The sequence below is a fragment of the Macaca thibetana genome, chromosome X, assembly GCF_024542745.1.
Source record: "Macaca thibetana thibetana isolate TM-01 chromosome X, ASM2454274v1, whole genome shotgun sequence".
NCBI lineage: Eukaryota > Metazoa > Chordata > Mammalia > Primates > Cercopithecidae > Macaca > Macaca thibetana.
The window spans coordinates 63,902,913-63,917,818 of NC_065598.1; the positions used below are offsets into that span (position 1 = coordinate 63,902,913).

A 14,906-nucleotide genomic window follows, 5' to 3' on the forward strand; every position below is an offset into this window, starting at 1 on the left:
AGGCTACGGAATAAAGCCAGAATTCATTGGTTTGGTTCTCTACAAGCTGATGTAACCTAAACTTCTCTTCTCAACTCACTCTCTGCTCTAGCCACACAAACCTCTTCACTCATTTAAAGCCCTAACCTTAACCCTAACCCTAACTCCAGTCACTTTGACACTAGAGAAGTTTAATTGTTATCCAGTGGGCTGTATTAGAAAGAGCACCAATGAGGGGTGAGGAGTGGAGGGTTGAGATAGGGCTTGGGATTTCAATCTACGTCCTGCTGTTGACTTACTGCAGTCATCCTTCCCTATTTCTGGATTTCAGTGTCCCAAACTGTATATTAATCTAACTGATCTTATGAAAGATTACCAATCTCCCTCCCATTCCAGATCCAAGTCTCTAGGATTATGTCAGTCATATGGTTCACATTCCTTGCCCTAGAAGGGTACAGAGGCTATGGCAAGGGAATGTATAAAACATGTGGGTCTAGAAGAAATACCATGTCTCTGTGGTAGATGAATACTGCAAATGGTATCTAAGAGACATTTCTGACTTCCTCACCCAGATTGAAAACAGATCTTTCTCTGTGTCTCTATTTCTCTGTATCTATCTCTGTTTATATATGTGTGTGTGTCTATTTCTCTATTTCTGTCTCTCTCTCTTTATATATATAATATATATTTATGAAATATAAAATAAATATTTCATATTTATTAAATATTTATTTCATATATACACATATACAGTATACATACATATATAAATCAGTGTCTCTATATATGTTACATATACTAACATATTAACATATACATTATATATAAGCATATATTTATATTATATAAATAATATAGATTTATATATATTATATAAATAATAAATATATGTAACCATACGCATTTCTGTCTTGGTTTCTATCTCTTTATTTGGAAAATATAATATATATATATTCTCTCTGTCTTCATATAGAGACTGAGACAGAAATAGAGACGCTTTTAAATAGAAACATTTAATTATATATGTATTTATATTATATATTTGTATATATGTATATTATATACATATATGTTATTACATATAATATGCATATTACATATATATAATTTTTTTTCTAATTTGGGTATCCAAAGAATGGGGCAATAGGAGGACTACAGGGGCATTTTGGGTTGCATTGGTTTGACTTTGTCTAGCCTCAGTAACTCATGAAAGCCCATATAAAATATTTCACAAAATGAATCTTGTAAGTAAAACTCCATAGGATACATATTCATTCATGTCCAAGGAGATCTGCTGTCTGATATTTTCCAGTCTAGGAAAGGTAGTTATTTTTATGTGAAACCAAAGTCACAATGGCGCAAGTCAGGTAAGTAAAAGTATAGATAGAGAGATGGATAAGTATATGAATTAAAGATATTACCAGGACCTTTTCTAGCTGACTGGCAGCAAAGGGGAAAAGCTTAACAACGTTTACAAAAGTAATGGCTAATAGAATATGTCAGTGAGTACTTAATTTGCATGTTTTTTATTTAATGTGAAAACAGAGCTCGGGTTCTTTTCTGACTCATTTTTCAATACCTTCAAATTTCTATAACCCTATCCCATTTTCCCTTCCAGGTTGGAAAAAGTTGGATCAGTTGAGCCCAGAGAAATGAGTTGCAGGATTTCAGAGGCGAGTATGAAAATAAATAATAATGACCATTTAAAATGATAGCATTTGCACAATGCTTCACTGTTCCAATTCTCTTTTGCATAAATCATCTTGATTCTTTTAATAACCATGCTGTAGTGTATGGTCAGGGCCTTTACACATGCTATTCTCTTTGTTTTGAAAGTTTTTCCTACCTATCTTTGCCTAGTTCTACTAATGCCTCAAATCTTAGCTCTGTGGTCATTTTTTAGAGAAACCTCTAACTTCACTGTCCATAGCAAGCCTCCTTTTCATACACTAAGGGCACTGGTATCTTTCTTTGTTTCTCTTAATATAATTGCAATCTTATTATGAGTGGGCATGATTATTTAATTAGTACATGTCTATAATATAAAAATTATTGCTGAGAAGTGAGCAGGCATGGCATATAATCAGTTTTTACTAATGCAATATGAAAAAGGTGACATTTGTCACTTACTGGCTACAGCACTTAAAAAGCAGGTGCACCTTTCCTATTCTCTCTTTGTTCTTCTCTTGCCTGGGTGTAGAAGCTTATGATGCCATAGGACAGTAGTTCTCAAACTTTATTGAGACAGGTTCATTTATAATGACAGCTTCATTGTCTGGTGAGAGTCTGTCTCTGCTTCCAAGATGGCACCTTGGACACTGCATCCTCTGGAAAGGAGAAATGCTGTGGTCTCATATGGCAGAAGGCAGACAAGCAAGAAAAGGGGATGAACTCTCTCCATCAAGCCCTTTTATAAGGGTACCTAACTTAATGCATAAGGACAAAGCCCTCAATCACCTTCCAAAGGGCACAGCTCCCAGTGTCTTTGCATTGGAGATTAAGTTTCAATGTAAATTTTAGAGGGGACAAAAACATTCAAGCCATAATATCCACCCTATGAAATAAGTATTCATTCTTTACAATGCAGCCATAAAATAGGAACAAGATTATGTCCTTTACAGGGGCATGGATGGAGCTGGAAGCGATTATCCTCAGCTAACTAATGCAGGAACAGAAAACCAAACACTGCATGTTCTCACTTATAAGTGGGAGCTGAACCATGAGAACACATGGACACATGAGGGGAACAACACACATTGGTGCCTGTTGTGGGGGTTGGGGGAGCATCAGGAAGAACAGCTAATGGATGCTGGGCTTAATACCTAGGTGATGGGTTGATCTGTGCAGCACACCACCATGGCACACATTTACCTGTGTAACAAATCCACACATCCTCCATATGTACCCTGGAACTTAAAATAAAAGTTGAAGAAAAAAATAAATAAGTGTTGATTCTGTGTTTTACAAGATATTTATTGGGGGTCTGCTACCTGCCAGGCACAGTGTAGGTAAGGTATTTCTAGCCTCTTTATAATAATGAGAAAACTGAAAAAAATATAAATATAAATATATATATATATATGTATATACACACACACAGAGAGAGAGAGAGAGAGAGAGAGAGAGAAAGGTAAAGGGATTTAAGTTCACAGAGCTAAAAATGACTAATCTAGAGTTCCAACTCATGTCTATCATTCTACATCCAAGGTTCTCTCTATTACATGCTGTATAGAGTGAGCAATATCAGCAAGTGAAACATGAACAAAAGTAAGCATTGTATATTTTTTAATTGAAATAAATTTCATTTCCATGTATTTGGGAAAATTCATGGTACATTAGTACATTACTGGGATCACTGGCAATATGATCAGCCAAAATTTATTGAACACCAATTGTTTGCTGGATAGTAAGGATGTATACAAAATATCAATAACATTAGGCATACTCTGCTAAGTGCCAAGTGAGTGGTAGAAGTGTTCCAGGTCTTCAGAGAAGGACAAGAGCACTGTGAGTTGGAGTGGATCTGGTATGCTTCACAGAAAATGTAAACTTTGAGCTGAGCCTTGGAAGACAGGTAAGAGTCTAATAAAAGGAGCAGGAAGAGGAAGAAGGGCATTTCAAGGAGAAGAAATAATGTGAATGAAAGCTTCCCAAGGTGTTGAAAATCCAGGTCGGGCATCGCTGGTTTTGGACCAATAGTCCAATACAGATACAAACTTCTGAACAAAATGTGATAAGTGAAAACACAGCTGGTTTTAAGGATTGAAAAGAGTGATAAACAGGTATGAGAGTGGGAGACAAAGGTCCTGAACTGAGTTACTGAAAGTGACAGCACTTTATAAACTGCAAAGCACAATACACATAGAAGTGATTAAAAAACTATTGCTGTTGCTGTTATTGCTATCTACCACTGAGTAAATGGCTTTATTTAATAATCATTGAGTTTCATCATTGAATGGTGGTTATTTCTATAAACCAATCAAAGGCATAACCTCTGTCCAGAAAGACTTTGAAAACAAAATATACAAATGGAAAACTTTCTTTCATTTCAGCTTATTGGAAGTTTAGAAGGGCCTGAGTCAGCAGGTGGGTGACTTGAGGCACTGTAAATCCTTCACACTTAAGGTGAGCTTCTTGGAGGAAATGGGTTTGGGAAAGGTAAATTTTGATCAAGGAAAAATAAAATTTGACAGAATGAGCCAGCAATATTAATGATTGTCTCTCACTTTGGACAGCATTTCAATCTCTTTGGTGACTTGTATGCATTCATTTTCCTCTCATTCTGACTCTGGGAAATGAGGGGAAATGATATTGCAATTCTATATGAATGCAGTCTTGAGGGCTATGGAGCCAAGATGCCTGGGTTCAAATACCAGCTATGTAAGTTCCCAGCTGTGAGAAGTTACACCTCTCTGAACCTCAGAGAGAAAGAATAATCCCTACTTTGCAGAATTCTGATGAGGATTAAATAAAATATGTATATATAGGGCCTAAGGTGTTCCTCAAATATAATTTCTTGTTTGCTTCCCTGACAATATAGAGCATAAGTTTGAGAGTCAGAGAAGATATGAGTCCAAGTGAAGAAAATTAATTTATTCATTCAACAAATTGCAATTGAGTTCCTCCTAAATGTCTAGCTTGGTGAAAGGGGCCAGAGATAAGAGCAATAAACAAAGCATACAGGATCCTTATTCTTGTAGAGTGAACAAGCTAGGTCTTTTTGACATATACCTGCTTTGTGCCTGTAATATTTAATGCAACTGATCCTCAGTTTCCTCAATGGAAGAATAGTCATTGCCCAACATACTTTATAGGGAAGTTGTGAAGATCAGATTAGATAACACACAGAAGAATTCTTATAAACAGTATATTACTATACTGATGAAATTGTTAGTAGCTGTGTTCCTATTTGATCCCAAGGGCAGGGGAGCTCAAAGGCATGGGTTGCTAGCTGTAGGTACCAGAGAGCATCTTATTACAGAATCCTGACCAGGAGTCTGATAAGACTGAAGGATATGAGAATGTCAGCAACAGCATTAGCCCAGTTGCTGGTGGTATCCAGGCACTTTGTACAGCCGGGAAGGTGTACCTCTGTAATGGTGAAGGAGAAAACCTTTCTCTTTTGAGCCTCCAGTCATTACTTCTTGTACTCAACTTTCCTGTTTTCCCTGACCAGAAGCCCACATTTTCATTGCCTTCCAAATGTTCTCCTTGTTCCCCTCTCTAAGTAAATATGCTCTAAGGAAATGATCAGGTCAATTCAATCGTATTGATGTGCCAATGACTGCAAAAATTTTATAGGTGACCACTCCTAAGGAAAGGGGCATTGAATTGAAGGCTTAGCCTTACAACAAACAGAAAATTAATGGTAGTATTCTGGGGAATATCAATAAAGCTCAAGTTCCTTGGAAATCATACCAGGTGGATGAAGGCTGTTGCCACTATAGGATACTTAAAATAGAAAAAACATAAAATGTCACAGCTAAAAGACTTCTCATATTATGTTCCCTAGAACAGTAGTCATTCATCTATTCTTCTGTAAAGGAAGAAGATGACAAAGTGTTTATCATTATCTCTGGAAATGCCGTTTAGCAGCCTCAAAGCATAGATATTTTATGGATCATTGATAGGGTTAAGAGAGAAAACAGATCTATTGATATACACAGAAAAACTCATCTTTAAATCTCACTAATAAGGTCCTCAGGCTGTAGTAGTTCTCAAAAATGTGTACTTTCTGACTCTGTAAATGAAATCTATTTATTTGATTGTCTTCTCAGAAACTCCCGTTTAAGGAAACTATCCCTCAATTTTTCCAAAAGAAACCCCCTCATTTACATGGTTACTGAGGTCTAAGATGTTCCTACAATGAGATTCCACTCTATGGTGCTAATTAATTGGCGAAAATATGGACATCTGATCCAAGCTTGTACAATAAGTCCTCACTTGGACTTTTGGACCAAGAGATTTCAGCTTAGTTTGGTTCTTAATTTGAGTTTAGCACTGTTAGCAATGGCCATTTTCTCCCATGTGGACTTAGAATAAAGAAAGTGGTCAGTGGAGAGAAGACAAGACATGCCAAGAGAAGTAGAGACAATGGAGGGAGAGAAAGAGTCCTGAAAGCATTCAGTCCCTATTCCAATGGCATCTGAGGCCCAGTAAAATTCTTGTTCTGTGAGACATCTTTGTAGGCTTAGTTACAACCAGATCTGTAGGCTAAGTTATGACATTTTTCTTTTTGCTTAAGTGAACTCAACTGGGCTTCTCTTGCAACCAGGATTCCTAGTTAATAAAACTCCATATTTATGAAAACCAATACAAGTCATTAATGATCTTTTACATTCACACAATCTTACTATTATACAAGTATTTTCTTCTTTGATTTGTGTTATTACTTGTTCACATATGATTTTCTAATGGCAGAAGTTGTAGGCCAGGTGCTATTTCCATCGTTAAGAAACCTGTAGAAACTGAGGCACAAAGCAACTCAAATATTTATCAGGGATCAATATCAGAGCTAAAACACATATTAAGGTATTATGATTTTAGATTGTTCATGACTTTTGTTGTCTCAGTCCAGTGTGGAACATCTTGACTTTGAGCTAGTAATTATCACAGATAAAGATGGCAGGTTAAAGAAGTCAAAATGTTCCCTCTAACCAACTAAAGCCAATGCCATAGTATTTGAGCATAGCCATTCTGAGCCCAAGGTGGTTGAGACATTCATGCAATATGGCATACAGTAGTTCAGAGAGCACAAGCTGTGGAGTCAGAAGATATCTGAACCTTGAGCTGGGCACAGTGGCATGTGCCTGTAGCCCCAGCTACTTGGGAGGCTGAGGCAGGAAAATTGCTTGAGCCTAAAAGTTTGAGTCCAGGCTGGGCAATATAGCAAAACCCCATCTCTTAGAAAAAGTGAAAATAAAGAATAAGGAAGTTGGTTGAATCTTGTCTTTACCACACATTTTCAAACTGTGTGGAATTGAGCAAGCCATTTAAACTTTACGAGCCTCAGTTTCCTCATCTATGAAATGAGATTAAAAATACCTTCTTGGAGTGGCAGCAGTAGCTGCAGTTGCAAGTGTCCAGGCTCTGGGCTAGGGCAGTGATGGCACCATCTTTTGCCCAGGCACATAGGGAGGCCAGGATTGGGATTTGGAGGATGCAGTGGACTATGGGAACAGTCTGGAGTCTGAGGAACTGGAGTTTGAGGAGTTGCTGCTAAAGCCGGAGCCTGAACCAGACCCCAAAAGAGGAAGCCTTGGTCCTGGATCAGGAGCCTCTGGCAGTCAGGATGAGAAAGAGGAGCCAGGACTATTCATGGATGATCTGGGGTATGGTAGCATTGAGGACCCGGAGCTCAAATAAGGAAGACAGAGGAAGAAGCTGAAAAGCTTTGGGAGCCACAGAATGAAGTAGACAAGCAGATGAATATAAGTCTACCTCTAGACAATGCTAGCCCAGTGATCATCCACTGAGGAGAAGATGAAGGCTGATGTCGCTTCCATCTATGTTGGCAATGTGAACTATGATGCAACAACAGAAGTGCTAGAAGCACACTTTTGTGGTTGTGGTTCAGTCAACAGTGTTACCATACTCTTCGGCTAATTAGAGGCTATTCCAAGGGGTTTGTATATACAGAGTTCTGAAAGAAAGAGTCAGTGAGGACTTCCTTGGTCTTTCTACATAGAGAAAGAAAAATCGATGATCCTCAAATAAACGAACAGACCAGGCATCAGCACAACAGACAGGTTTTCCAGGAGCCCTGGTTCCTGGACTACAAACTACAACAGTTCCAGCTCTTAGTTCTACAGTGGTTTTAGCAATAGGCCCTGAGGTTGAGCTGCAGGGGCCAGGCTAAAATAATATAATATTCCCCTTACTGAAAATGAAGTGTATATTGGGAAAAAGAGAAAGGAAGAGAAAATGAATTAGAAAAATGAAAAGCAGATGAAAAAAGGAAAAACCTCCCCAGCTGAACTCATAAAGTGTATTAGGATTAGATGGGGGGGGAAGCTTTGAAAAGTCTAAACTGCTGTATGTGTACCACTTGTTCTGATATTTCAACAAAATAGAAGTTTATTCCATGAATGTTGAAAAATGATGACTTCGATTCTTCACTTTATATTATGAACTTTTCGAGAGCGTGTTTAGCACATAGTAGGTGCATTTTGACTACGAGAAAAGGCCCACACAGATGACATACAAATATCATTTAGTAGTTAGGATAACATAAGCTCTAGAGAAAAGTTCAGGGGTTCCAATCCTGATTTTATTACTTATTACCTGTATGACGTTCAACAAGTTGCTATATTCTCTGAGCTTCTCTTTCTTCATCTGTAAAATAAAATTAATAATAGTACCTTTCTAATAGGATTGTTGTGAGGATTCAGTTCATTCACATAAAGCAGTTAGAAGAATGGCTGAGTTCATGTTCATATTAAGTGAGTTAGTTCATGTGAGGCTCTTAGAAGAATGGCTAGGCCGGGCACGGTGGCTTACGCCTATAATCCCAGCACTTTGGGAGGCTGAGGCGGGTGGATCAACTGAGGTCAGGAATTCGAGACCAGTCTGGCCAACATAGTGAAACTCCATCTCTACTAAAAAGACAAAAATTAGCCGGGCATGGTGGTGCACACCTGTAGTCTCAGCTACTCGGGAGGCTGAGCCAGGAGAATCACTTGAACCTGGGAGGCAGAGGCTGCAGTGAGCCAAGATTGTGCCACTGCACTCCAGCAGCCTGGGCGACAGAGCAAAACTCCATCAAAGAAAGAAAGAAAGAAGAAAGAAAGAAAGAAAGAAAGAAAGAAAGAAAGAAAGAAAGAAAGAAAGAAAGAAAGAAAGAAAGAAAGAAAGAAAGAGAGAGAGAGAAAGAGAGAAAGAGAGAAAAGAAAGGAAACAAGAAGACAAATGGCTAGCACATAGTCAGTGTATAATAAATGTTAGCTGCTATAATAGTCCATCACTTACATCCTATAATAGATAATAGACGCACAACCTAGTTATTCCTTGATAAGGTCCTTTCATTTCAATCTGAACACACAAACTAAAAGTCCTTGCGATATTGTATTCCTTTTGTGTCCATATCGCTGTCCTGGCTTGCCATCTTTGACAGGAACTGCTTTTAACAGCTTTGCATCCATGTTTTCTGGACACTGCCATAATGCACACAATTACATTTTGGCCAGCATTGAAAAGCAGGTGACTAAGGGATGATAATGCTGAATGGGAGACAAAGGAGCTGTTTCTGATAAGCTAGTATTTGATTGTTGTATTTGAATATGCTTTAGTCCCAGATTAAGTTGATTCAGGAAAGAATATAGCCAGAATTGGTATTCTATGAAATTCTATGCGAATGTAATCAGTTTTGGTCTGTTGAAAAATACTGTTTGTTTTTCTCCATGGCTTTGATCATAATAATTCAAACTTTTAGTATACAAAAGCTTGAATCATCTATCTAAATAAAGTAACAGATTTTCAACTGACAAATACCAAAGCACTGTTTGTGACTCATTAGGTATAGGAATTTCTGCTGATAACCCTGTACTTTCCAAACTATGAGAGAATAACGCCCCTTCTTTTTATTTAAGTTGCATTTTTACTTGGCCAGAAATTAAGGAAACTTCTGACGTTCACAAGCTGATTCATGATATTCTAAGTAGTTATCTGCCCTGGATCAGGGTGAAACTAAGGGGGCTGGGGACATTTCCTCAGGGGCTTCTGAGATATGTCAAACTTCTCTGTTAGGCATGTAGAGGAAGGCATTAGCAAGGAATTGTAGGATTCCACCTACAACACATCGTCAGTGCTATCACCATGTGACTTCACTGTCACCCATTTCCAGAGGCAGCTGCCAGGAAATTAGTACAAAGAATTTGTCCTTATGTCAAGATAGAGCCAGTCCAACCCTAACCAAAGTTTTCAGTTAGCAACAAATAATTTGTATCTCTGGGGTCAGGGATCACTTGCTGAGTGTGGCTAATTTCTTAAAACCCTGGTGTGGAAAAAAGAATTCTGACAAAGGAGAATGCGTGTCCCATATTTCTCTGCGTCTGAATAGCTAAACGACCTTGGGTGAGTCACTCAAGCTTTCAGAGGTTCAGGTTCCTCTTCTCTGCAACAGAGCTAATAGTGCATGCTGTGCTTAACTCCAAAAGTCTCTATGAAAATTGACTGAGGTATTACATGCAAATGTTCTTTGTCTACCACAATGTCTCCTACAAAAGTCAGGTGGTATCACTGCTGCCAGAGAGTGAAGGTGCAAAGACAGCGTGAAGGCACTCCTCCTCATCATTTGTATTATTTCACCAGAGAAATAATACGGATATGATAGCAATCATTTAGTACCTTTGAATTCTACAGCGAGGTTCTGTTACTGTGAAAGATAGCACTCGCCTCAATTGCATCTTTGGCCTTATGCCGATTTCCCCAGAATACTCCATTCTTAAAGGCCCAAAGGTGACATATGTTCTTTGATTCATGGTCATTTTCCCTTTTGGCAGCTACTGAGTCCCACCTCAGTACCTGGTGGAGCCTAAATGAATATGAGCCAAGATTCCCAGTATTTTGCCATCTACAAATATACGTTTTGCAGCAAAGAATACTGCCAAGGACATTTCTAGAGTAGACTGGGATAGAGCTTTTTTCCTGGGGAAGAGTGAAATGTGGGTGGGGAGGAAGAGGGACCTTGCTAAACTAATTTTCAACTGTTGACCTCTGCTTCACATGTTTTGAAATCTTTTAAATGTGGAGTTTAAACTTTGAATCCCAAATGTTATCCCTGGCACCTGAACTTGGGGTCAAATATCCTTAGGCATTTTGAAAAGCAAATAGCACTACACAGATGATACCAGTAATTAACTGTTGCCTAATGCCCGGGAAGCAACATGACAGTCAGTTTTGTGTCAAACAGACCAGGCTTCAACCTTCAACTCTGTCTCAATATCGCTACCTTTAAAATGGGAATAATAACAAACAATAATATTTCACTTGGAAAGCTATTATAACAATTACACAATATACATGTTGTCACATAATAGACAGTTAAAATAATCTTTATTATGCATTTTCTTTGCATTCATCATATTACTAAGCTTTTCACAACAAATCATCAAGAAAGAAGTTATTATCTCCATTTTAGAAAAAAAGTAAAATGATGTTTAAAGTGGTTAAGTGATTAAGACAGAGGTCACATGGCATATAAATAAGAATGGAAATTATTTTTATTTTTCATCAAATGTAACTGTACAACTCTGTTACAAAATGCCTTGCTGTAACAAAGATTCAATAACGTCCCTGCTTACCTAATGTCTGGTTCTTATATTATGGATGAACAGAGCACCACACTATAACATCAGAGAGGTAGTTGAAGTACATTGGTAAGAGATCAGTTGCTTTCTAATAGAACACCTAGGTTCATAGTACTGGCCCTGCCTCTGATTAGCTGGCTAACCTTGGGCAAATTATTTCTGAGCCTCAATTAGCCCCTCTATAAAGTAGGAATAAAACTGCTTGGTTTCTTACGCAAAAATGTGTAATTATCAATGTTCTGCAATGCCAGTATATCACAGTGGGTTGCCAGTAAGTTATCATTAGAAGTAAAACGGCAGAAGTATAGACAAACCTCTCTCTTTCTTATGTAACTTTTGTAACATATTTACATTTAATTTTTTTTCTTTTTTTTTTTTTAGATGGAGTCTTGCTCTGTCACCCAGCCTGGAGAGCAGTGGTGTGATCTCTGCTCAGTGCAACCTCCACCTCCCGAGTTCAAGTGATTCTGCTGCCTCTGTTTCCTGAGTAGTGGGATTAGAGGTGTGCACCACCATGCCCAGCTAATTTTTGTATTTTTAGTAGAGACGGGGTCTCACCATGTTGGTCAGGCTGGTCTCGAACTCCTGACCTCGTGATCCGCCTGCCTTGGCCTCCCAAAGTGCTGGGATTACAGGCATGAGCCAACGAGCCCCGCTGCATTTATATATAATATTGTATACCTATATTTGTATACCTATAAATATAATATTGTATACCTATATTTTGGTTAAACAAAACATGTAGAGCTCTTAGTCCCAGTGTCTAGCAGAGTGCCTGGCATACAGTGAAAATTTCCACTCATTTGTTAACAAATTTAAAAAATGAAAATGAAGGAACGGCAATGCACAAGGTGGGAGATACTGCCTGGTGGAGGGGAAAGATTTATTTCTGTATCTATAGATCTCTATCTATAAAATTAGAATACATATCTGGTTGTGATAAGTATTTTAAAAGAGATAGAAATAAAGTACTATATAATTTAATTATGATTAATCAATTTAGAGAAGAATTCCCAATATTGAATCCCAAAGAATTCAACATTTGGGCTGTTGTTTGAAAGATAAGTTGAATTTGGTCATGAAGGAAGTGAGGGGGGATGAAATTTCAGTAAACGGTAACAGCAAGGTCCAAAGACAGTCAGGTCTTCAGTAGTGTGGAGTATATTCAGAGGGAGCCCAAGATGTCTGATGTGGCTAAAAAGATTGGTGGTTGGTAGGAGGAAGAGGTGTCAGAAGAGACTGTAAAGAAAAATTGAAACTTGATTGTGATGGACTTTAAAGGCTAGGCTATGGGACTTGGACATGAATCTGCAGGCCAGTGGTTGCAGACTGGCAGCCCACTAACTGATTCTTATCAACAGACATGTGTTGTTTGGCCTGCAGAGGTTTGGCCTGCATGATTTTAAACCATCTGAATTAGTAGCTATCATTTTCAAAAATCAAGAGGTGCCACATTAAAATATGAAATACTGCTGTTCTTGAAGATAATGAAATATCTGGAACATTGAGGCCACATTCCTGACTGACAGCAATCAGTTGGAGCTGCGTAGTGGCTACCCACTTTACATGGGGCATCTGCTCCCTAGTCGATTACAGCTGCCACCACTCCCATTTATCTCTCTAATACCAAACTCTTTTCACTCATTTTTTTGTTACTTAACAGACATTTGGGTTTGAAACCCCAGATGCAGATAATTGAAGGTTATAGAGCAGAGGACAGATGCTATCAGAGTTGTCTTTTAAGGAAGAACTCTCTGTTCTCATTTTGTTGAGGATAGCCTGGAAGAGGGCAGCCAGGGGAGAAGTCAGCGCTGGAGCTATGAGAAAGGATAAGATGAGATGAAGGCTTCAACACTGAGGACAGAAAGAATATTGAGATGAGAAAGTAGTCCTTTATAAGCATCTATATAAACAAAGGAAATAGCAGATGTCCACAAATCAGCAGAGGCAAGAACTCTGAAAGTTTATTCATAAGCCCCTCTTTTCATCTCCAACCTAGTTCAAATGTAATTATTTAAATTGTTCTTCACTCTCCTTCCTGGATCATGAATGAGCTCCTTAAAGACAGGGTCCACAGTGTCCCATTGATCAGTGAATTCCAAGTGCCTAGCACAGAGCCTGGCAAATAGTAAATGCTTAACAAATATTGGTTCAGTGCATGAATTGGAGTGATTCTCTACTTTGTTCATAAGTTGAAAAAAGTTTATTACATTCCTAAATATGCTGAAATCACAGGACATTTGGCAAACCCCTAAAACCAAACTCCCAGTTTGGAAACAGAATTTTAATTCTGTGGAAATAAAATCCATTCATTTATTCAAAAAATATTTATTAAACAATGACCATGTCCCACACCAGGCTGAGTCCTAAGGAATCAATGATGAACAAAAACCAACATGATTCCTGCTCTTAGGAAACACACAGTTCAGTGAGGAAAACAGACTGTCAGAAGTCCTCTAACAGAGAAATACTGCGTGCTATTAAAATATATTAAAAGGTGAGTGGGTGAGGGACTTGAGCTAGCCTAGGTAGTTCAGGAAGTCTTCCCCGATGTGCTGATATGCATAGGCATTAACTAGATAAATAGAAGGATGAGCCAACATTGCAGGTAGAGGGAACAGAATATGCAAAGGCAGGAAGGATTATGGGGTCATTGGAGGAACTGAATAAAGGCCAGTGTGAGTGACTCTCAGAAAATAGGAGAAAAGGTGTATGAGGTGAGATCAGAGAGGCAGATCATGTGGGGTATGGTTAATGTTTTGGACTTTTCTATTAAGAGCAATGGGGAGCCAGTGACAGGAGTAAGTAGGGAAATAATATGACCAGATTAAACTTTCTAAAAAAACCCTCTATACAAATATATATTAAGAGTTAATTATTGATAAAGATTCAAAGGCAACAAAGTGGAGAGAGAATAGTATTTTCAAAAAAATGGTGCCAAAACAATAGGACACCTGTATAAAAAGTTGAGTATCTGTCTACAAAACTTAACTCAAAATGGATCACAGACCTAAATGTAAAACTGACAGCTATACAACTTCTAGAAGAAAACACAGATGAGAATCTGTGTGGTCTTGAGTTTGAAAATGATTTATTAGATCTCACACCATAATCTATAAGTGAACAAAGTGATGAGCTGGATTTCGTCAGAATTTAAAATGTTTGTGCTTCAAAAGACACTGGTATGATAATGAAGACAAACTACAGATAAGATATTGTTAAATCATATTTCTGATAATGAATTGTGTTCAGAATACGTAACTTAAAACCCCCATAATAAATTACAAGTAGCCCAATTTAAAAAAACAAAAAAAAGAGAGAAAAAATTTGCACTCTTCATCAAAGAAAGTATACAATTGTAAAATAAGCACAATGAAAAATGTTCTGCATCTTTATTCATGGGATAAATGAAAATTAAATGGGAAAGACGCCTCTAATTAGAATACTAAAATTAAAAAGACTGACCATAGCAAGTATTGGTGAGATGGAAATGTAAAATGGTACAATCACTTAGAAAGATGATTTGGAAGTTTCTTACACAAGTAGGTATATACCTACCCTGTGACTCACCCATTCTGTGGCTAAGTATTTACCTGAAATGAAAGATGAAATGAAAGAATA

At 37.9% G+C, this 14,906-nt stretch overlaps 1 pseudogene; it reads left to right on the forward strand.

The window, feature by feature from the left end:
• Positions 1-1,332: 1,332 nt before the first annotated feature.
• Positions 1,333-7,812, forward strand: LOC126945797 (polyadenylate-binding protein 2-like; annotated as a pseudogene).
• The last annotated feature ends 7,094 nt before the right edge of the window (positions 7,813-14,906 follow it).